The sequence below is a fragment of the Rhinolophus hipposideros genome (genome assembly GCF_964194185.1).
Source record: "Rhinolophus hipposideros genome assembly, chromosome: 8".
Classification (NCBI taxonomy): domain Eukaryota; kingdom Metazoa; phylum Chordata; class Mammalia; order Chiroptera; family Rhinolophidae; genus Rhinolophus; species Rhinolophus hipposideros.
The window spans coordinates 9,696,580-9,722,485 of NC_138054.1; positions in this window are offsets into that span (position 1 = coordinate 9,696,580).

The following is a 25,906-nucleotide window of genomic DNA, read 5'->3' on the forward strand; positions in this document are numbered from 1 at the left end:
TAAGTGAGATAATTCTATCAGCCTCACTGGCTGTCTTTACCAGGAGCCAATTCACCAACTTCTGGTATTCACACAAAGGGGACATATTTTGCATTTCCAAGCAGTGATTATCCATTGCAGGCTGTTTGTTTTACCAAGTGGTCCTGCTGATTAGAGGCTCTGAGTGAAATCTGTGGTGGTTGATAACCTAGCTACCTTGGCTTTCTGTTACATTAAACCCCTTTGGTCTGCCTTAAATGGCCAGCACTAATGCCTGTAGACTTTCTTTACCTTCAGAAGCTGTATTTCTTTGCCAAGAATTTGCTTCTTGCAGGTCAAGAAGTATGATACGTCTTGGCAATGTTAATATCACAATGCAACTGTTGAGATTACAGATTCTCATTATAATATCATGTGTTCCTTGATTTTGTGGTTGAATTTTTGAATAATTTAGTGAGTATTTAATGAATGTTATTCATCATCATCATCTTCACACAACTGATATAGCATTCTTCAAATTCTATTTCAAGGCATAATAGTCCCATTTGGTGTCGCATGTTGGAGAGTAGGGTGGAGCAGAAAAAAAATGCCAGGGTAGAACATGTTTGAGAAACATTTGAAGGTTCACAATTTATATTAGCATATCAAAGCCTTGAAGCACCTTTCAGCATCCCCAAAAGTTATAGTTCATTCATGAACCTTCTTTTCCCCCGTGTGACAATCTGTATCATTTCTTAGAACTTAATTCCCATGGAGTACACATTGTACAATGCTAATTTCACAAATGCTTACTTGAGCCGTGCGCAAGTCCTGTTTGCAGAATGATCATCTCTATATCATTGCAAGGTACTGGGGATTCTGTGTTTATAAAAAAAAAAAATAAAAAAATAAAAATCTAAGTCTTTGATCTTATTTTCCTTGCTCTGAGTCATGGGTTGGAAAAGTTTTTTTTTCTAAAGGGCAAAATAAATAATTTGGCTTTGCAAAGCATATGGTCTCTGTCACAATTCTGCCCTTATAGCACAAAAACAACTGTAGACAATGTGGAACAATACATTATATGATTGAAATTTGAGTTTCATATAATTTTCAGGTATCAAGAAATATTCTTATTTTGATTTTTCCATTCATTAGAAAATATCAAAGTCACTCTTAGCTCACTGGCTATGTAGAAAGAGTCAGCACGTTGGATTTGGCCCATAGATCACAGTTCACTTACACCTGTTCTAAAGCAAAATTGGTAAAGCAGATGAGGTCCATGCCTCTTTCCATACCAGCCAGGCGTGTCTTCTGTATTAACATTTTCTTACTTTTCTTTTGTGCTGTTTTGAAAATTGTAGAGAAGACAAATCTAGTGCATCTAGCCATCCCTTAATACTCAGTATAAGTTGTCCAGCTCAATTAAATTTTCCTTTACAGTTTATTCTGATGTCTTTGTATCCTGAACCCTTTACAACAATGGATGTCTGCACCACACGGTCAGACTTCCCCTCTGATACTTTGTAATGCTTTTTTCTTTGCTACATACATTTGAAAGAATAAAGGTTCTGTAGCCCTTAGATTACGTTAAAGCCCTTTTAGTGCAGAAGTTTATTCTATGTTACTTTAACCAAACGAGCACATAGTTGTGTATCTATTGAGCAATCAATCAAGTGTATGTTATAGGAAAACAGACATTGCATAAATCATAAACCAATGGGTGGGTATTGTACCTGTATATTTAGAATTACACTCATTTTTCCGCAAATTTAGTGGTAGCAAATTGAAATTTAAGAGGGGCAGTAGTAATAATAAAATTAATAATGAAATTATTATTATGTTTCGGCTAGTATGATTTATTCTGATGTACATCTACTGAAGAGAGTAACTGGCTTTTCTATTCATTCATTCATTCATTCATTCATTCATTCATTCATTCATTCATTCATAAATGCTTATGGAGTTCCTATACTGCAGGTTCCAACATTGTAGCAGATCTGAAAGTCATTCTCATTACTAAAACATGACATCAACTCTGGATCTAGTTTCTGCTGAGTCTGCATCCAAAACACCTCTCATCAGTCTTCTCCTTTCCTGATTATCACTTCACTCAGTGATTGGTCTTTCCAGCTTTAGTCTTTCTGCTTCTTCTATCTTATGCAGGCATGCCTTATTTTATTGCACTGTATTGTGCTTCACAAATGTTGCTTTTTTTCTTTTTAATTGAAGGTGAGTCCCTCCACCAGCAAAAAGATTATGACACATGTTTTATCTCAACACTCACTTGATTGTGGTGGTCTGGAATGGAACCTACAGTATCTCTGAGGTATTTCTGTATATGGTTGTGAGAATGATATTTATATAAAATAAGGCTTACCATGAAGATATTGTTAGTTTTCTAGTTATAAGCGTTTAATGATCCCCATATCCTGTAGCATGTGTAGATTTCTCAGGATGTATAAAGCCTCCCATGAAAAAGCCCCAGTCTCCCTCTGCAATCTCATCTCGTGTGAGTTTGCTAGGGCTGACATAACAAAATATCACAGAGTGGTGACGTGAGCATTAGAAATTCATTTCCTCACAGTTCTGGAGGCTGAAAGTCCCAGGTCAAGGAGTCAGCAGGATTGGTTTCTCCTGAGGCTTCTCTCTTTGGCTTGCAGATGGCCGTCTTCTCCCTGTGTCCTCACATGGCCTTTGCTCTGTGTGCGTACATCTCTGAGTGCCCTCATCTCCTCTTATAAGGGCACCGGTCAGATTGGAATAGGCCCACTCTAACAGCCTCATTTTATCTTAATCGCCTCTTTTAAAACTCAACCTCCAAATACAGCCACATTCTGAGGTAGTGAGGGTTAGGACTTCAACATAAGAATTTGGGCCGTCAGGGGGATATAATTCAACCCATAACACATCTCTTACTTTCTTTTTCTTCCTTGACAAAGATCCTCCATCCATCCCTGGTATTTCCTGTATTGCATGAAAGAGTTCCACACCTCAAGCTTTGTTCATTGTTTCCTTTGTATGAGAGATCTTTTTCCTATCCTGGGCTCTTTTTTTTGTCTAATGAACACTGATGATACATCAAGATTTAGTTTAGACCTACTCCTTTCATGATTGTCTTTTCTGACCTAATGTCTGCAGAGACTTTCAGTTATAGCACCTGTGACACATATTGTACTAATGTGAGTGTGTCTGTGACCTGAACCTAAGCTGTCAACCACAACCCATGTTTCATTACTGCCCAATGAAGGTTTGTTGAATGAACGACTTATAAAATCTTGCTGACCCTCTTTAATTTTCATTGGTTGGATAAATCATTAGTTAATCAGGCAGCAGACATGCTACAGTCCCTGGATTACAAGAGCAATATTTGTGAAGGTATCTATACTACCATAAGCTGAAGAAATATAAAGTGCAGGCAAGAATATTTTCAAAGGCATTATACGTAGTGTATAGAAGGGAACTTTTACTTTTAATAAACTATTCTTCTCCTAGTTTTATTTACAAAAATAGTGATTTGAGTAAAAGTTTGCTTAAAAATTTTCTGGGGTTTCTTTTCCTTCTTTTGTTTCCCTCACAAACAAAAAGAGCTAACTTTTCCCTAAAAACGTTTTCTCCTGATAATTTACTCACTGAGATAATAGATAATTGTTCTTATTTTATATTAGAGTTTTACTTACCAAAAGGACTTATAAATAGAAATTTATTTGAGGAAAACGTCTGTTGAAATCTAAAACTTTCAGCACAAAGATGTACCCATTTTCCAGTAAAAACATAGCAACGTTTTTTAAAAGCTCATTGGCAACAGGAATTGAAAAAATTTTTATGAAATTCTCATATATTTAGCAATATAAAAAATAGTAAGAAAAAATGTGGTTCATTATCAACTATAGTTTATAGCAAACTCTAAACAGGGATGATGAACTAATGTACCTCAGAGGAAAGGAAGCTCCTACCTACTGGCATGACTATATCCAGGTAGATAAGTTATCTATGTTTCTTTAGAAGATTCTTGAAGCTTATCATTAAAAATGGCAATGTTATATATATACCTGACAGTTGTGTCCCTTGGTTAGATTTTCATTAATTAATAAATCCATCAATTTATTCCCTAAATCATTCAACCCACTTTTCCTGAGAGTTTGCTCTGTACTGGGTACTCTGCGATATTAACTATGAGGTTACTTATTGGATTCTGTTCTTTACTCATTAATTTTCATGATAAGAGTTTGCAAGAAAACTCATAACACATCTGGTGAGAGCCTTTCCATTTGAAAAATATGCCAGACATTTAACCTGACTGAAAATGTATTACCAAAGTGCTTGGCTTCCGGCATAAAGCAAGAGCTATGTAAAAACACATCATAAAATGAGATAAAACAAGAGCAGAGAGCCCAGAAGGATAAAGTTGTCTTTTAGATACAGTCATGGTGGCGATTCAAACAGTATCCAAAAGGGCCAAAAGATAAAGCAAACTGAACCAGATTTCAAGTCAACAGATATTTATTGAACTCCAGTTCTGCATCAGGTGCTGCGATAGTTGCTTTGGGGATACACATATGAGGGAAACATCATTTCTGCCCTCAAGGAATTTATAAGGGGGGACAGAGATGTACAGAACTGCCACACAAGGCAGATGCATTAAGTGTCTGAACAGATGCAATAAAAGTACTTAGGGGGCCAGGGGAGAAAGTTGTTCATTTTACCACAAAAATCAGGAAAGGCTTTTGTCGTACAGGGACTCATGCAGGGTCTCTGGTCCCGCTCCCCACATAAGAACACAGGACATGGTGAGGCCAAAGAGGAACACCCAGGCAGCCATAGGCAGGGGAGTCATACCGCTATATTCTCACTGGAGGCTGGGTTGGAGACACAGGAAGCAGGCAGGAGCCACACTGTCCGCAACCCGCTGTCCTAACTGCAATCTGCTCTTGCCAACCACCATCTTCTTGCTAGCACCCATTTTTTGCTGCCAGCATAGCCACGGCAGTTATATTAGTGGCCAATGGCTCATTGGTTACAGCTGACGGCCAACTAGCCACAGCTGATGGCCATTCAATCACAGTTGATGGCCATTTACTACCTGAGCGAGCACCTTTCCACGTGAGGCTGAGAGCCTGGAAACTGCATTCCTGGCTCTGTCCCCGTACTCCACTCCTACAGGGTCTCGCCTCATAATCTATGAGACAAGCATCTTCTGCGAGGGGCCCTGTGAGAGGAGCCTGGAGGTGAATGCAATAGCCTGGACACAGCCAGTCACTCTGGGCACAGCCAGGGTTTCTCAGGGCACCACCAGTCCTTCTAGGCACAGCCAGACTTCCTGGGCGTCTTAGGGTACCACCAGTCTCCCTGAAGACAGCCAGGGTTTCTCTGGGCACCATCAGTGCTTCTGGGCACAGCCAGACTTCCTGGGCTTCTTAGGGTACCACCAATCTCCCCGGACACAGCCAGGGCTCTCAGGGCACTTCCACTCTCTCTGGGCATAGCCAGACTTCCTGGACTCAGCCAGGGCTCTCAGGGCACTGACACTGTCTCTGGGCCTCTCAGAGTACCGTGCTGGAACAACAGCGACTCACAGTCAAGGTGCTTACATATTCTCAATGGCAGCCAGTCAAGACACAAAGCAAACATCTGCCAGTTCTATTATATGGTGGTACGTTCCCAAGCAAACAGTCAAGCCGTCCATTAAATTAGGGATGGGGCCCATTCCCCATAGTCCATAGTCATTCCCCAGGGCTCTGCGTTAGCCTCACAATGTGTGCCCTCGCCGCAGGGCGAGGGCTCCAAGTCCTCCCCAACCTGGGGATGAGGGCAAGAACTTCGCAGCCCACAGGGCCGCAGTGACCTTTGCTTTATCCTGCCTATGCTGGTCAGAGAACCGTCCATGTCTTCCCACCCCTCCACGGGTGCCAAGCTCTCCGGCAGCTGCTCCTCCTGGTCTTCCTGAGACTGAGTATTCATATGCACAAACTGCTCCACCAACCTTCGGAGAGCTTGGCCAGCACTGTACCCTGCTTGCTGTGCCATTTGTCATGCAGGGACTCACGTGGTGTCTCTGGTCCTGCTCCCCACATAAGAACACAGGACATGGTGAGGCCAAAAAGGAACACCCACAGAGCCATAGATAGGGGCACTATATTCTCGCTAGCGCCTGGGTTGGAGACACAGGAATCAGGAGCCACATGCTCCACAACCTGCCGTTCACTTCTCTCTGCCAACCAACCTCACTTGCTAGCTGCAATCCGCCATGCTAACTGCAATCCGTGCTTGCCAGTCACCATTTTCTTGCTAGCCCCCATTTTCTGCTAGCGTAGCCACAGCAGTTATTGGTTACAGCTGATGGCCAACTAGCCACAGCTGATGGACATTTGATCATAGTTGATGGCCATTTACTACCTGAGCCAGCACTTTTCCACGTGAGGCTGAGAGCCTGGAAACTGCACTCCTGGCTCTGTCCCCACAGCTTTATGCAAAGGGTGGGACTTGAACCATTCCTGTAAGGTTAGATAAGCTTTTGAGAGGCAGTGAGTAGGGGGAAGAGAAAAGTAAACAACAAATAGGAAAAGTCATGAAGAGGACAATTCAGAGTGGGATCAGGAGTGGGAGATGGTTGAGTGGTCTCTGTGAGGCTGGTTCTGAAGTCTGAACCCACAGGGCAGAAGGAAGGCAAGATGGGTATGCAGTGGGGAGATGCTCAGACAAACTGGAATTTTTTTAATTAATTAATTAATTAATTAATTAATTTATTTATTTTATTAGTTTCAGGTGCACAAGACAAAACTGGAACTCTTAAGGCTAAAGTGTGTCCCACCAGGACCCAGTGGAACCCACCTGCCTCTCTCACCACCTTTCAGCCTCTAAGTTTGATGATAGGAGTGACCAGCAGGAGGGTCTGCAACCATTCTTCATGGAGTTAAATATGTACCAGCCCCTGGTGTGAGACAAGATGGAAGAGGAGAACGGAAAGGAGGTAAGGAGCTGCACCTGGTTGCTTCCCCAGCCAACCAGCTAAGCCACATTGCAGCAATAATATGTGTGATCTATAACAACACCTGGTGCCCCCACAGACCATCATAGCATCCGAGAAACATGGCTGCTGCTTCACATTTCCATTTCAAATTTCATGCAAATGTCTCTTATGCTCTGCCCCCAACTCAGAACTCAGCAGAAAAGGGAATCCTGGGAAACGGAATTCCAGTTTACCTTTCATACAGTAGTCCCTCCTTATCTGCAAATTTGTTTTCTGCAGTTTCAGTTACCTGTGGTCAACTGTGGTCCAAAAATATTAAGTGGAAAATTCTAGAAATAAACAGTTCATTAGTTTTAAATTTTGCACTCTTCTGAGTAGCTTGATGAAATCTCAGGCCATCCTACTCCACCCCGCCTGGGACATGAATCATCCCTTTGTCCAGCGTATCCAAGCTCAACATGCTCCCTGTCTGTTAGTCACTTATTAGCCATCTCAGTGATCAGATGGACTGTTGCATTATCACATTGTTTATGTTCAAATAAACCTTATTTTACTTAATAATGTCATATTCACTATCATTATTTACTTAATAATGTCATATTCACTAAAATGTCATATTTTACTTAATATGTCATATTCGCATAAGTTTTATTATAGTATATTGTTACAATTATTCTGTTTTATTATTAGTTATTGTTGTTAATCTCTTACCATGCCTAATTTATAAGTTGAATTTTATCGTAAGTATGTATGTATAGGAAAAAATGTAATATATATATATATATATATATATATATATATATATATATATATATATAGGATTTGGTACTATCCAAAACTTCAGGCATCCACGTGGGGGTCTTGGAACATATCCTCGTGTATAGGGTGGGACTACGGTATTGCAAATCTACCCCACAGAGCAAAAAAAACAAATCACACAATATTACTTATACCTGTTTATGTGTTACAAATATTTTATCTTTTTAGAGACCACATAGTCTTCTTAGAACATAACAGGAAATGGATCACCTAGCAGACCTAACTGGTAGTCTACACTGTTTAGGAAAGAACTTATTCATTTGGTAAAGATCAATCAGCTTATTCATTATTCAACTGTTTCTGCCCCAAAGCACTGGAGATTAAAACAAGGCAGAAAATGGAACGAGAGTAAAAGAGAGAGTTGTATCATGTTGCTTCTTTTTTATATTAATGTAGAGAGTAGGGATTAATTTTTAACATTAAACAATAGAGAGATCCTTTCTTCATTTTTGCTTAACAACTTACAAATTCTAGATATGCCGGAGCTCTTACGTACAGTACAGATACAGGACAGTACAGTTTTGAGATCCTAAAATAATATGTTGAAACAAATGGGACAGGTAATAAGTAAAACGATTAATTTTGGGTGGTGAAAATACTCATAAAACTCTTTGTTTCCTCTTCCTAGAAATACATATGCATCTGAGTAGTATCATGCATTGGAAGACACTGAAACATAGGTGAAAAGATGCTTTGCTTAAAACATTAAATACAGCAACTCAAGTAGGAAGTTTTATGTCAACAAACCAAGCAGAGTTATTTTTTAAGGAACACAAATTAGGCGCAACTTATTTGTACTTTATTCTTGAATTATGTTTCTTACAAAGAAAAAGGCTCGGAAAGACAAATACAACATTATCAAAACTAGAACTAGTATTAAACTAAACTAAATTAAGAGAAAATAGTGTCTATTCTTGATTCATCCTCTCAATCAGATCACCAGTTTTATGCATCTTAGCAGCCAACATTTTGTCTCCAGAAACAAAAATTCTTTCAGGTAGCTCTAAAACTCAGAGACAATGCAATAAAGAGGTAAGTTGGAAGGCTATCCTAATGTGACCACTCAAAAGAAGGGATTGAGTTTGTACTTTAGGGTCGAAGAGGAAATTGGAAAGGGGAGGACAGTGTGTAGAAAAGAAGTGATGAATTCAAAGTTGGTTTTATTACTATTCCTATTTGAAGCAAGAATTAAATCCAGTAGTTCTAGAAGAAGTATCATAATTCTGTGCTGTTGTTTTATATCTATGTTAGAATTCAATTGTGCTGACTATTTCTAGGAGCCCAGCAAAAGATTACAAGCATTTGTTTCTGCATCTTGGAGTCCTCTGCACTAGTCCTGTGATAGGCTAAAATAACTACTAATGCCTTCAAGTCTAACAGCACCTTAAGAAGTGATTTCACATAAAAGATCATTTTTTTGATATAACTGTTATATGTCATACCTTCCATTTTATGGACAACGTGAGTTTTTTGATGTGTAAGATGAGCTGAAATAGGAAAAGTGACAGAAAATTTACAGGTCTATGGAATAATATTCCACAACAGGGTATTCTTTATAATTATCCTGGCTGAATAGCACCATCCAAAGTTCTTAAATCATCAACAATGCCATTTTTACAGTAGAGGATAAGAGTTATGATCCTTTGACTCTTTAAATTTTCTTCCAAGGCAAAAGTGATCTACCTCTCCAGCCAACCTGTCTTGATGATCCATAACGGTGCTACTCTGGTGCCAGAGTGGAGGTGATAGAGGGCTCCTAAAAGACTCTGGGTCCGAGGAAAGTGCTGCTTACAACATAGCCGGAATCTTGTGAGATTTAAACGTGGAAAGATGTTGGTTAATTCAGCTGAACTTACTTTTGCATTGTTAGCATTGCTATTTTGTTTTATGTAACTTATGACTAAGATTTGTAAAAGTCTTTGAACGTGATATTAGTTTCTTTATAGCATGACTTCCCTTTTAGTATTGCATTCATGTCAATAGGGCAATGTCCTAATCTATTTCCACTGAGAACCTTAAATAGACACTAAGGTAACAGTTGTCCAGCAGTGACAAGAGTTGTTGACCCCTTCTTCCTGATCTATTCAACCACAAAATCCAGTCATTTCTTATTTTTCCAATCAGCACATCTTGCCTATAGCTGGTACTCAGTCACAACAGTCCAAAGTGTGACCATATTAGCAACATTATTTAAATCAAATACCTCTCAACTACCTACTAGATTTCCCATCATGAGTTCTCTATGGGTCTACCAAACTTCAGATGACCAGAGAGAAGCTCTTGTCTTCTCCTTCAAAGCTGTACTTTCTTTTTAAAACTATTCCTTCTATTTATTAATGGTGTCACCATCCACTAAATCTTCCAAGTTAGGAACTTGGTAGTCATTCTTAACTCTATATCTTATCAATCATTCTGTCTTATCAAATCATAAATGTGTGTCAAACCCAACTTCTCCAATTTATTCCTAGTTCAGGTCTTAGAATTCTTTGCTAGTCAAGGCCATTTTTATTTATTGCCTGGATCATTACTGCATTTTTCTAACTGATTTCTTTTTCAATGAACTCTCACTATTTTGGCTCCCATGATTATCAATTACCTTCCTTTAATTTTAGTGGGATATTTTTTGGGGAATGGATGTTGCTTAAAACAATTCTCTGCTTACCTATTTAAACTAGAATGGCTTATGAACTGTTTAGCAGAGGAAAAATGGCACTTTACAAATTAGCCCATGAAGCAGCTTCAGAAAGATGGAGCAATGTTTATGGGGGTAATGTGTTTTTGTATGTGGGGGAAGGGAATTCAGGTGTCACGTATAGGAGGAAGGTTGCTAATGATCCTTATTAATAATGTGAAACAATATATCTAAACTGGTTGAAATCTAGGAGAAACTAGGTGTGCTTAATTGGTGACATTAGCTAGGTAGCAGGCCTTAGTATCACTGGGATTGGTTCCAGGAACTCCCACAGATACTAAAACCCCCAATGATCAAGTCTCTTAGTCCTATGTATCCATGGGTTCTGTAGTCACGGTTTCAAGAGAATCAAGAAAGAGAAAATTGTAGAGTGGAGAGTTGTATGTAGCAGAATCCTTTTGAGTGGCCTTCACGTACCTTCTTTTCCAGTCACTCTCATACATACATTCTTTGACTTAGCCACACAATTTCTTGATGTGACTTACGTTGTGTACACACAGTAGATCACACAGTATAGAAAACCCCAGGACTAAGAAGATGAAGTGCTGTTGTTTATTAAGGTATTTTGAAGTACAAAAGTTTAATACTGTTATAATTTCCTATTGTTTGTAACATTGATTAATATAAAATTACCCTCCTTACTAAATTTAATGTTTGTCTTATTAACAAAACAAATAATTATTAATTTATTAACTTATTTACTTAATAAATATTTCTTGAATTCTGTTTACATTCCAGATACTGTGATAGTTGCTGGGAACAGGTCTATAAACAACACACATTGTCACTGCTCTCAAGGAGCTTACAGGGATGTAATTATTATTACAAATAATACTGAAGTCAATATTATTTACCCTGGGAGTTTTGCGGGGGAAGGAGAAAGGGAGTCACACTGTAGAGCCTTGTATATGATAGTTTCTTGTGATGTTTTACTTTTGAAATGTTTCTTGCTAAAAGTAAAATATTAGATTTTGTTTTCAATGATATTTTTAAAGTATTTGCCTTATGAAGGGGGAATTTAGACCTTTTATTTTTCTATTAAGCCTGGTCTACCTTTGTCATCCTGATTTATACATTTATACTTTTATTTCAATGCTTAATTTCTCATCTTTTATTTTTCACAACAGTTTGAAAGGTAGCCACTCTCTTTTTCATTCTACATGTTGCTGTTTTAATCTTTTCCAAAAGAACTTATAAATTTTATTCATATTCAAGGTAATGAGCAATGTAACAGATTTTTAAGTCCCCTTTTAAGAAGATGAAGAATCAGTACTTTGTTTTTCTTTTCCCCTTAATTTAGGTCTTACCAATATATCCTAAAACTTGGTTTGTGTGTGTGTGTGTGTGTGTGTGTGTGTGTGTGTGTGTGTGTGTGTGAAACATAGTCTTAAATGTTGTGGTTTAAAAGACCAAGATATGTATTCAGTCTTTAGATAACTACATCACCCAATTCTTCCTTGTCACCCTCAAAATGGTCTTTTTTTCTCTTAAATGGTAAAGAACATGTTCTCTTATCAAATTGTGACTTTTATAAATATACTCTTTTATAAGCATTTTAAATAGGGTAAGGATGTTTGTATTCTGATTAAAAATCAAATGTGTGCAGGCCATGTACACATTTATGTATGTATTTATTTATCTTTATTTAAAACTGCTATGTTGTGGATTATCACCAACAGAGAATAATTATGGCCATTATTACCTGTAATAGTCACTTAAATGGGAGTAAGTCCATAGTGGCTTAATATGAAATAACTTATTATATGGGTCTTAGGACACCAATGGTATAAACAGAATCATACCATCAGGAATTAGAAATTCAAAATCCAGGTCAAAGCTAAGGTGTGCCTAGAGGGTCCACACAGGTTTAAAAGACCAAAGCAGCTGTTCAGTCTTAGGGCAATTTAGGGCATCAAATGACTTCTTTGCCATTCCAGAAACTTTAACATTGGCAAATGGAATATATAGCAGCTATCACCCTGGAAGATTTTAAAGACTGGAGCTTCCTCACAGATCATCTTGTCTGAGCACTTCCTTCTGCACATGAAGAAATGGAGGTCCAGGATGGCTGAGATCATTAACAGTAGAAGCTGGACCAGAGACCGCGTGTCTCGTAAGAGATTCAGGCTCCTTTCCCCTCCTCCAATTGCCTCTCATCTTAGTTGTTATCTTAGTGATTAAATAGCAAACATTAGAGATTTCACTTACAATTAGACCAGTCAATGTGGATCAACCAATGAAAAACTCTCTGACATTTTTTCCACTAACAAACCAGTTATAAATTTAACCTTCTCTTCTAACATTAGTAATCAAAATGTTTTTGACTTCATTGAAAGTATGTGCAATTTCCAAGAGGAGCCCACAATCCTCTTGCATTCTAAGTAGTCCATAATATTTGAGCAATCTGTTTATTCATTTAAACAAATACATACAAGTTGTGATCTCAACAACTTTTGTCCGCAATTTGGTTTTGATTTGATACATTGGGAGCATTATGTTTTCAGCACTACATTTCATTTCCCTTCTATGGAGTAATAATACGACACATTAACATTAAACCTCAAAAACACTCATGGAAAGGCATTTTAACCTACATTAGCAGCATCTTTAGATAGCCATAAAGCTTTTGTTCTCCCCCCATAAGATACATAATCAAACCTTTCAAATAGCTGAAGCATAACAGTGCTACTAAAACAAATGGATACATATAATGATCGGGTCTTTCTGAATATATATAAGGCTTGTTATCTGATAAAGTGTCCCTTCCCAAAACAAACTAGGGAAAATCTTAGTATACCTTTATCATATGTAATTCCTCTTAAAAATCTTTGTTCTTTTAAAGCATTCTTCATCACTGGCTCTTAGCCAGTGATCACTGTGTTTGAAGAAAAACACAGATGCTAAGATGGTTTTTCTGTTTTTGTGGGAATGTCTAGATTAACTGTTACACTTCATAAGAATAATTAACTGGTGTCCTTCAGTAGAAGGCAATCCAATGAGTAGAATTTTGTGAAACTTGTTTGGTATGTAATGGATTCAATGACGCTTATTAAATTGTTCAGAAATACACCTGTGGTGCTAGAAATTAACAAGGATGAGGTGAGTCAGCTCTGACTTGGGGAAGCCCCATGAAAAAGTGCAGGCCAGCTGTCAGGAAGGGAGCCAGAGTGGTAGGTGCCACAATCAATCATGGGGGATCCACGTCACAGGAGTAAAACTCGGAAGGGAGAGTGGACTCCCTAAAGAGCTACCAGCAGAGAAATGAATGCCAGAAATTATCCCCCCTTTTTTCCTTAAGAAACAAAAGCTTTAATGAGCTACAAGAAAGCAAATCTCATGAGCCCTTGGAGTTTTCTGAATAAACAGCCCAGTCTTCCAGTGGGAGCAAGGCCAGGCAACAGCTTCCGGTTGAGAGGTGTGCCACACGAGTGCCACAACGATCATGTTTTCATGCACAGTGAGCTCCTTCAGACTCCTGGAGCTGCCAGTTTTTCAGAGTGGAGACCAGCAGACACCACTTAAAAACTTATCTCCCTCATACTGCTGGAAATGTGATGAGGCTTATTTGGATTTCCAAGCAAATGTGCCACAGAAGAGTAAAAGTGGCTAATTCGCCATTTACCTTAATGTGAATGAATTAATTGCTTTCCTGACAATGTGTAACTGAGGAAGGAATGGGAGCTTTATGGAGTAGCAGATGAGATAGAGTGAGGCAGAGAGGCAGAGAACAGTGTAAGAGTCCCACCTACGTCCTTCTAAGGTGTCAGCGGGGAACCAGAAAAAGAGAATGGAGGACAATAGGAGAAGAGCTAGGAAAGGGAGGAAGGAGGGACTTACACTAATGACCTGACCATAACCCCAAGGGCCTCCTAGAATTCTCTCAGTCTACAACAAGTCTTCTTACCCCATCCATGTGAGGCTACAATAAACTGTTGCTTGGTTCTCTACTCTGTCTTCCCCATTTACTCATTTTCTTTCTTGTCGTGGTGATAACGCTCCAAATTGATAATGGGGTGGAAAGGCTTCCTGACCTCAGCCATATATGAAATAAGCAGAAGAAATGTGTTGAGACATTTTAGGTCTCATGTTACTATAGACCTTTAATTCTATTCCCTGGAGGTCTACTAGTCCTATCCTTCAGGTATTCGGTTATCAAGCGTAGGAATCAAATCAATTTTCAATATTGAACTTTTTCCCCCTTTTATCCATAAAACATAAGCAGAAACACTGGCATAAAGGCATGTTTGGTACATATAAAGCTGACTCCCCTGGGTGGAGGTGAGGTAATGTGACGACAGGACCCAAAGACCTACGACTGTTGCTTAGGCATTTGTTCCCCTGGATCTCAGATTTTCCCATTTCAAAAACGGATGGATTAGATAAAAGCAACAAGAATACCAATGTTGAATGACAGCCCTATGGTCTTTTAGTCCTTATTAAAATAAGCAAGTTTCTCATTCCCCTCTATATAGAAAAGGAAACCAAGCCTCAAAGCAGTGAAAAGATTTAGCCAAGATTATACATTTGGTGAGAATCAGCAAGAGATCCAATTTTAGGCTTTTGTCATTAGATCAGATTGTCTGCTAGGTTCATCTGACTCCCATTGTCTGACACTCTGATTTTATAATCTACGAGTATATGGTACAAGTCATTCTTCAACAAAAACCAATGCGTAGTTGTAAGCAACTTACATAGATTAAAGATCAGTAATAGTGTAATACAATAAAATATTCTAATTGATATTAGTGAAAAATACAGATATCTATCAAAATATTCCATTATTTCTTCTAAGGTTAAGTTGCATAAATTTTGATGATTTCTTATTTTGATAATGCATTTTAAATCAGAATAAAAGTGAACTCCCTCTTCAAAAACGGTATCAATTTCAAACACCCTTTCCCTTTGTTTTAATATAGACATGAGATGAATAAAATATGGTATTGAGCAAACTCTAATTTTATTTGATTCAAGTACATGAAACATTATTGGTAGGAACAAAGTCTCAACTGTTCTGTTAAGTTCTAAATCTTAAATATAAAATGTCCAATTATTCATGAGTCATTTTCTTTTCTCTTAACTTTTCAGTTACCCCCTTAGGGCACATCATAATATGTTGGGATTTAGAATTAGCATTATTTAAAAACCTTAGGAACCATGAATGATTTCTTATAGGTTATGTGATATACTTTCATCTTTAAGTTCCACATGAATCAAGTTAATCACAAAGTCAAATATATAAAATTAAGATTATGTTTTATTGTTTAGGCAATTACAAAGAACAGAGCATAAAAGGAAAAAGAGAGAGCCATTGAAAAAGGCACATTCTAACAACGTCCCAATTATGAATTTTTTGTCCTCTTGACACTGGCAGTTGGGGCTTCCTGATATGGTATTTGATGTTAAAATTGATGGGGAAATCCCACATTTTACTGCCAATACCTTGTTTTGCTTGGAGAGTTTCTCCTTTTAATGGTATGGCAGTACTATCTAATAAAAGTATGTCAGTCCTTTTCTATTCTTAGATTAATTCTTAGAAGAATACTGAATTTATGACTAATGCCCAGTGGTGTAGCATGCTGCATTAAACAAAATGTCTTTATTCTTTTACAACTTGAATAATAACTAAGGCAATGAACTCTAATGAATAACTACCTTTGTGTTTTCTCTGAAGGTGTGTAAGGAGCATTGGCTTTTAGGAAATGTTCATCTTTGGGGCACTCTGCTGAAATGGGCAGTGGAACAAGCTGGAGTCCAGGAGCCAGGGATCTTGGGTCACCAGGCCAACTCATGAATCTGAAAAGGGCCAGCTTCATGCTCATCATCTCCCTCCTCAATTTTCCCCCATATGCAGGATGAGGAGGAGAATAGGAAGCAGTTGAAGAAGTTCTATCCAGTTCTAAACGCTGGGACTCAGTAGATGGAGTATAGAAAATAACTTTTAGCTTTTAATCCTACTGAAAAAAAGAAAAAGCACAACTGGGGAATAGAGAAATTGTAATGAATTTCTTCTTTATAATAGATACAGAGGGATATTTTAAAATTACTAATTGCTCAGAATTGACGATTACTCATTACCAGGAATATCAGGTGGTATGTTTGCCTTTTGATGCAAAGGAGAGATCTTGAAGTGATTGAAAGAGGAGGGCCAGCAGGACTGCTGGTGTCTGAAGCCCAGCCTCACCCTTGCTAGGAGGCCGTCCTCTAACCACATTCCCTAATGTTGTCACTAAGAACGTCTGCATTGGTTGCAGGTTTCTGTGCTCTGTGGGGCCTTAGTAGACTGAGGGTAGATGCAGCCCAATTCAAAATGAGTAAGAATTCAGTTGATTCTAGATTCTGCATCTAAGAGCATCTGCTCTTCTTCTCCATTAGAATCTGATTTTACTTTAGTTGTTAAATAGTTTGGTAAATGGTTCTGTCTCAAATAGATGGTGTCTCTCAGATCACCATTTGGGCAATGTCATTCTACGATATCAGTAACAACATCACAATATGTCATCTAAACACAAGTATATAGATTCAAAAGTTGGTGTCTACCTGTTTACATATCTTCTCAGGATTTAAATTTCTTTCTCAACTCTGTGTTTTTATGCATTAACACTGCAAAACTACGTTCACAGGAGCAATGCAATTAGCGAGCTCTCTGAAAGCTACCTCCGTTTGTGGCTGCTAATGTATTTGCTATAGATTTTAGTGACAGAAATAGTGATATTAATGTCGTCAACATCCATGTCACTGCTTGCAGGCATCATGTAAACCAAAAGGTTACATTTTAAATTATGAAAGCCTGGGTTAAAAAAAAAAGTCCTTCATTTTTCTGACTTGTCACATTAGAGTTTAAGATTATGTTATAGGTGTTCAGAATTAATCAAAACATGTTAGATTAGGTAGAAACAAAATATAATGTGGAAAGTCTATGTTGTTGATTTAGAATATTTTAAATATTATGCTGTCTCAATAATAATACGAAATTCTGTTTTATGAATAGCCTCTACATTTTATGAATAGCCTAATAAATTTGTGTTTACCATTAGACATACCCTAATTTGGGCACATTTTTCTGCTTTAAAATTCTAAGTAATACAATACTATAAATTTTTTAAAAATTATGGTTTTTGAATTACTCTAAGCAGCATATACACACACATATACTCATATGTGTATGCAGAAGTGTAGACATTTCTCATTTACTAGGTGTGTGACAATTTAATGTACCAACAATCTTATGGAGCTGGTATCATTATGTCCACTTGAACGACGAGAAAACTAAGATTAAGTAACTTTTCCCAAATCACACGACTAGAAATTGGAGGCGCTAGGGTGAAATGGAGGGTGATCAGTCTCTACCACCAATCCTCTCGTGTACAATTCACATCTAGGCTCCTAACTGTATTAATAACTATGATTCTTAACTGTTATTTCTATGGCTTTTGACACCTATTTTCTTCTTACAGGAGAACACCATTGTTTTGTTTTGATGATAGGATTGAAAAGTAGTGCAGACTGATCCTTCGGGTGGTACGGGTAGCAATAATAATAATTTTCTGAGGACAATTGAAGGCTGAATCATCAAATCCTCTTCTCTCTGTGTCGCCATCAATTGCTTTCCTTACATTAATTAATATGCTCTCAAAGCAAAGGGTGTCAGTGGCTTTTGCCTTTTTCCTTTCATCCTTCTGAAAACCATAAAGTATTCAAATAAATAATGAACCATTGGTTTGTGAAACCTATAGCACTTTAAAAGACTAAGAATAGGACTTAAACATTTTATTAAATAGGAGAATTAAAAAGTCTGAACCAGAAATCCTGCCATCCACGGTTAGATCCTGCTTGAGAAATTTATTGTTCATATGTTAGTTTAGTTAAATCCATTTCCCACTCATACACTAAATATTTGGAGACTATATCCCCTGCATTTGCAGGAACTTCTTTTCAAGGATACAAATTAAAAAAAAAATCTGTCCATTACTTAATAACTAACGAGGTTAGCTATTTATTAATTTTATGTGCTTGTTCACTTATCAAATATTTTTTCTAAGCACTTACTTCAGCCCAGGCATCATGCTAGAGGCTCAGGATAGATAGTATTAAAAACAAAACTAGTCAGGGAAAGCCAGATTGATAACATTTTGTTACTTAGGATTCCACACATCTCTAAAACCTAGGTCATGGTCACTGAAATGGGGGAAATTTTTTTCAGCTTTGTACTGAAACCATTGAAAGCCCTGTTTTATTATGCAGTTAGCATCAAAAGTAAGTCCTTCTATCCCTAAGAAAGCCCATTTGCATGACATTATGGAATCTATGCCTCTATTATTAGGGAGTGAGATCTGATTTTATTTATCTTAAAAATCAGAGTGAAGTTTTTTTTTTTTTTTTAAAACTCAGACCAAAGATAAATTAGAGGCTCTACATGGAAAAGCAAAACCGGTTGGGTTGTTTTGGCTAGTTTCCTTTAACTCCTGTTTCAGGTGAAGATTTAGTGAGTGATTTAGCATTCTGTTTGGATTCTTACATTGCACACTCTTTATTCTTAGTGGGATTATAACTTGAAATGAGATGATCGTGGAGTTCAGAGTATCAGGCATTTTGAGTCTATTTTATTAAATAATTCAGATATTGAAAGAATGCATGAAGCTTCAGACTGTGATCAGTCCATATTGGGACAAAAACCATTTGTGGAACAATTTAAATGTCAACGATCTTCGTATTTTCCAGCTCTGAAAATAAAAAAGTATAAATGCGTATTATTGAGCCATTAACTAGAATTTTTCTGAAATTCCCAGAAACTGAACAGAGATCAAGGCTATTTTGTGGCTTACTTTTTTGAAGTCAATCAAACAATAATGGTGATTGTAACATTTGGCATTTAAATGGTATTAACTTCTGGCTGTTGCATAGATTTCATTAAATTCAGTGAGATTTTTGTCATACAGAACCTGCCAAAGAAAATTTACATACCAGATAAAAAGTAGTCCTGGAATTTATTCATTAGCTTTTTTACCCACAAAGGTCTACAAATGCAAAGGTTTAATTTTGGATGGAGTTCATTTGGATGTATCACTAAGAAGGGTATCTTTGCATTGCAGGCTGCCTAAATTTGGAAGAATTCAGCCCTGTTGATTTTCTTTGTTCTCTTTGCTCTCACATTGGAATATAGTGGTCTCTAAGGCCAGATATTCAAAGAATTTTACCATTTCAAGGGCTGTTGAAAGCCTACAGCTCCAGTCAACCTACTCTATGGGAAAGTTACCAGAGAAATTGTTTTATAGGTATTTAGTTTTTTTTTGTTTGTTTGTTTTGTTTTTTACCATTATCCATAGTATTTTCTCTTTTCATGTTTTCTGGATTGTTGCATTTCTCTTTTAATTAAATCCCTCAAGTCATTGCTGATACTAAGAATGAAGGGAGGCATGATTTTAGCCTTTGGGTTTTGTTGATTGATTTAAAAATGACAAGGTTTTTGTTCGTTATACTGACTGACCCTTAAATTACTATTTAAAAACTGCTTTTCTTTTGGTTGATTTCAGAAATGACCTGAAAAAAAAAAAGTGTTTCTGATGCCTGTGGTTGAATGGAAGCTGAGATCTGTCAATCAATCCTTATCTTACCAAATTCAATTTAGAATATTATGTTCTTCCTTTTCTAAAGTAACATCAATTAAGCACTTTCATGTTTTTTTACAGTCATGATATGTTTAATTTATGAAAATACATTTTTCTGGAAAAATAACTTTTTTTTCAAATTTTCTTTTGCTATCATTAGATTTGTCACGACACCCCAGGTATTGTGAGGATGAGCTTTATTGATAAGAAAAGTACATTTTAGATAGAGAGGAAGACCAGCTAGCACCAGAATCTAGTTGCTAGATTCACAAAATAGATTAGAGAGAGTTAACCCCCAAATAAGGAGGAGACCACTGCTAACTTGCAGGCTGCAGTTGCATTCAGGGTCCCTCCTTCTAGAGGAAGATGGAAATATGAGGCAGAGAAACACAGCAGGCTTCAAAGCACAGTATAAGGCAGAATTCCAGGCCTTAAGATGGAATCAGAAAACAAAATAAGGAAAATGGCACAAAGCTTTACTCTCACTCAGAGTTGGGTACCAGAGTCCCAGGTCCTGGCTGCTATGTCTTCTGGCCCCTAGCATACCCAGTTGCCAGAAACTGCAGATAAAACAGACAAAGGAAATTTGGCAGAGTCTGAAATGCTATATAAAGTATGGTAGAGCCTTTGGACTTGTAAAATTCAAGTTTTGAAAAAGGTTAAGCATTATTTTTCTATTTGTTTCTGTAACTGAAAACAGTCATGTACATTTGAGCAAGAGTCTGTGGGATGACTTCAGAGGGACCGAATGTTTTCAGAGATATTGGTATGCCACGGATTTCAGAGTGATTCTGAAGTACAGCGCACTGTTCTCAATCCCCTCGTCTTCAATTTGTCTCCCGAAAATAAATAATGTAAAAAATGCTAAAATTAAATGAAAGCCCATTTCACAAGAAAACAAACAAACCCCTAAACATTAAAATGACAGAAGAGTCCCCAAACAGAGTGGAAAGCCCTGGAGTGGTGGCCTCACCATGGTAAAACTAAATCATGAGTACAAGCAGGTTCTAATAAACCATTCAGAGTGATGAAGGGGCACTATTATGTTACAAAGCCCAGAAGGCTCTGCTATTGCTACTACCACGAAGTGAATAGGTTAAAAGACTTTAAATGGAATTGTCATGGCTTTCGAAAGCAACAATATGGGGCTACTGGGTGATAATATGCCTTTATTAATGTATGTAATAGGACACTAATACAAATTAGAAGCATCTATGATGTTAGACAATCTGGTTTGCTGAATTCAAAAAATTAGGGGAACATGGCCAGAAAGAAAACAAATTTTACAGAAACAATTCCAATAAATATCTTTTTTGGGTAATGAATTAAATTGTCTTGTTGAACAGAAGCTTCTAAAAGAAAAGTAATTGATCAATTAATGTTTATCTAATAACTTTTCAGGACCTATAATGTGCCAGGCCCTGAAATAAGTATTGGTACCCTTCAATACTCACAATGGTGTTGACCACGTAGTGCACTAAACGTCAGGCCTGGAGCAGGACAGACATTTATCCTATCTTTTCTGTGGTTTGTATAAAACCCAGGCATAGCTTCAAAATAAAAGCTACTCTTAAAAAATAAAAAAAAGTATTCATTATTTTGACGTTTCTCTTTTTTTTGTCTGTGTGATTGTAACTACTTCCTAACCTTTACCTGTGGAAGGTAAAATAAAAAAAAAGAAATAAAGTTGAAGAAACAGTGACATTCCTAAATCTGAGATGTTATTCTTGTGCAACATTATGCATTGTGTGAGAGACTGTCATCGCCTAGCCAGTCACTAAAATTAATTGTTATAAGCATTGCATAATGATCTGACATGGAATTTTTTATAATATTTGAAAGAAGAAAAGATATGAAATATATTCTGTATTATTTTGATATAATGTCCTGGAAATAGAACCTTAGAACTGTGCTACAGTCATGCCTTCAATGACATTACTAAGTAGTCACACGTTAAAGTCTAATGGAAAATGATCCTTTATTCCCATGTTTCCTTGTCCTATTGTTTTCTAAATGGGTTTCAGGAATAAAGATGCAAACTTGAGTGGAAAAAGTTATTTATACTGTTTACTCTTTTTTTGTGCTTTCTCACATAATGTAAATTTAAATGCTATTATTATTTATTTATTTTTAAATTTGGGCATGTTTCCATATTAATAGTTGAAAAAAAATACTTAATCATAAGGACAGACTTTCCTGGTGTGACTCAGAATATTGTCAAGTTTCCCTTATGGCAAAAGTTGATGCAACCCTGAAAGAGTTCTTTCATTTTTTTCCGTGGGGACATACTAATGGGAATGGGTTTTGCAATGGATTGAATGTGCTGATAACCCTGCCCTCATTTGGTGAGTTTATGATTAACTCTGTAATTTGTTCTCCCAACAGTGCTTATGTGTGCACGTGTGTGTGTGTGTGTGTGTGTGTGTGTGTGTGCATGAGTGTGTTTGTGAGGGAGAAGTTCAACAGATTATCATTAACCCCTAACCATTGATCCTATCATTGAACTGGCATAACTTTACAGCGGTTACCATATGGTCTGAAGTGATGGTTAAGGGGTCTCTTCAAAAGCACGCAAGAATAAATCCTTAGGGAGAAAATGTTTCTATTTCTTTAATCATAAACCAGTAGCATTATGGGTTTGACTAATAACTGAACAACAGGATGCCTGTGCCCTTAGATCTGATTTGGCAAGGCCTTCGTTCACACAACCTGTAACTAGTTTAAAATAGTAGCTTAATGTTGACAGGCTTTGTCCAATAGAAATGGCCAATGAACTAATTTTGTAGTGTCTATCTGGGTAAATAGACTTTCTAATTAATATTTCCTATCTTTCAAGCTTAACATAACATGTAGGTAGCCTCTGGTATAAACCTTTCCAAGTTCCTACGAGATATGCAAAGATCAAAATTGACAACAGCAAAGAAAATAAGCAAATAAACAGAAAGAAAAACAAACAAACAAACAAACAGCACCAGCAGTGATCCTCTTAACCTGTATCTGGAAGGATGCTCTAGTAACTATAAGGATGATACACCTAGACTGAAAAAGCAACCACGGTCCAATCTTGGTAAAAACAATTCTGCCTAAAGTGTGGAGATCCGTTTTCCCTCAGTGTCTACTTCTTTGTGAGATAACTGCCCTGCATGAGGCAGAGTACTAGCCACCGGTCCTATTTCTCCAGTAGTCAGAAATGCAAAGCCTCACAAAGCAACAGGACATAAAATAGTCTGGGGATTGAAGAATTGGCATAAATACATTTCATTCTGGGTAGTATCATTGCCACAAGAAGATATCGTGTGAGGTGTGTGTAGGTGGCTTTTGTACTGATGATTATTGCTTCCTATGCCCTTTACTTATCCATGGTAAATAGAACCAGGTAATGGGTGTGAAGTTTAGAAAAGCTCCACCAGACACAATTCTACTAGACACTGGTAATTAGACCCTATAGAGTCAAGAAAGTTATACAACCAGAGAGAGTAGATTACTAGGTAGAATACTTTTGCTGTTCATTGGTAAACACTGCATGCGTCTGCACAGGTTATTCCCAGATTCCTGAATGAATCAACAGAAAACAACAATAACAAAACCAAAATTTATACAGGAACTATGTAAAACACTCCCATATCAAGGTAAAGAAATCATCATTCTGAAAATTCAGACCAAGTAAATTATGAAAATAATTTGTGTAACTAGATAAAACTATTTAGGCATCAACAACACCAAGCATGAGAACTCAGCTTCTCTAGATCAGTCATAGAAAATCACAAGAGAGAAGGCTAAATGAAAGGAAAACAGTGTATATAGAAGATGGATAAGATAAAAAATAAATTTATGTACCATGACAAACTCACTAAGGTAATTAAAATCTATATTGGGGGCAGTAAAGGGCAGAGCTGACACTTGGAAAATTACATCATTGAGCTGAGGGACACATTTGGGAAGAACTTCCATAAAGCAGGTGAATAGTAAAATCAATTTAAATATTTCAAAAGAAAATAACATACCTGAAGAATAGAATGTGAAGTTTTAAGCCTAATAATTATAGCTATCCCTAAGGGGAAAAGCAACTAAATATTCAGAATCATTGTTGACAATTTCACTAGTGAAAAAAATGGACTAAATACGTGGATCAAAATGTTTCCACTTGTGTGTTTCAGTCAACCTCAATAAGGGGGATCACAGATAAAAATACAGACTGCTCCAACTCTAATTTGCAAGAATAAATTAAAAATAAATCCTCAAAGCATCCAGGCAGAACAACAACAAAGTTACTATTAAAAAGGGGCAAACTCAAGCAGATTTCAGATATCTGCAAAGCTAAATGGCTAAGGAAGTGGCAAATCGGCCAATGAGCCTTGAAAAGAATATACACTGTCTCAACAATTATATACCTGGCTGTGTTATCTTTCTTTTGTGAAAGTAAAAGAAAGATATTCTTTATTACACAAGTATTTATAATATATTGTCTTTTGTCAAACAAAAATTATTTCCAGTGATGTTGGGATTAATCCATATTAAAATCTAAAAACAGGGATGATCCTGGACTCTATCTCAAGGAAAGAGTAAAAATATAAACAAAGCTATTGCTCATAGGTACTTTATTACTATAAAAATCATAAAAGTTCAACATCAAGAAAAAGTTTCACACAACTGGGCACTGCCGGCCTAAAATTTATGATGAAAGAAAGGTTCTCCACGGCAAAAAAGAATACTTGCAATGTCATGAATAGATTGTGAGTTTCACGAGGGCAGGCACCATAGTTGTTTGGTTCTCCATTTTATCTCCAGCAGCTGGCACAATTCCTGGAACAATTAATATTTGCTGACTACAACAAGTAGAAAATGATTAAATGTGGCAGAGTATAAAATTGTATATAGAGTATCATTTCAAGTATGTTTACCAGTTACCCCACTGCTCAAGCAATCTCCTCTAGTTCCTTGTGAGGGTAGACACATCAGCAGCTGAGAAACCCCACCATGGCTAGTAAGCAGGGTTGAAGGGGGCTGGAGCCAGGTTTTGTTCATGAGAGCAACAAAACGGACAGACTTCCATAGCATGCTGTGGACAGCCAGGTTTTGTTCATGAGAGCAACAAAACGGACAGACTTCCATAGCATGCTGTGTCTATCACCACACGTAGCACAATTGTGCGAGTATATGTAGCTCAATCTTACATAAAACTCTTCAAGTGCTCTGTCACAAAAAAAGGCAATCAAATGTTTGTGCGATTTCATCAACTCCAATAAGACCCTGCAAAATAGGGTGACAAATGACTTATTGGGCATAATTTTGTTAATAGAAACATATCGTATCTGGATTAATGTTATGGATGAAACGTTTGTGTTCCCTCAAAACTAATCGGTTGAACCCCTACCCTCAGTTTGACTGTATTTGAAATTAAGGTCTGTGAGGAGGTGACAAAGTTTAGGTGAGTGCATGAGGGTGAGGTTCTGATCCCATTAGTGTCCTTATAAGAAGAGACACCTGAGAGCTCACTGTGGTAAAGGCCACACACTGAGCAAAGCCTGTGTGAGGCCACAAGCCAGGAAGAGAGCTCTCACCTGAAACCAAATGTGCAGACATTTTCATCTTGGACTTGAACCCTCTAGTACTGTGAGAATATACATTTCTGTTATTTAAGCCACCCATTCTGTGGTATTTTGTTATGATAGCCTGAGAAGACTAAGACAATTAAGTAGTAATCTGTGCTAGGGTATGTGTAATCATAACTTTTCACCTCAAATATTTCCTAAATTCTGAAGCCAAATATCTTAGATGAGGTCTCAGGCTCTGTTCCCTCCTTTTTGGTTATGGTCTGGCATGGTGTCTCTCACACAATAAAGAATGGCTTAGCGAGTAGATATT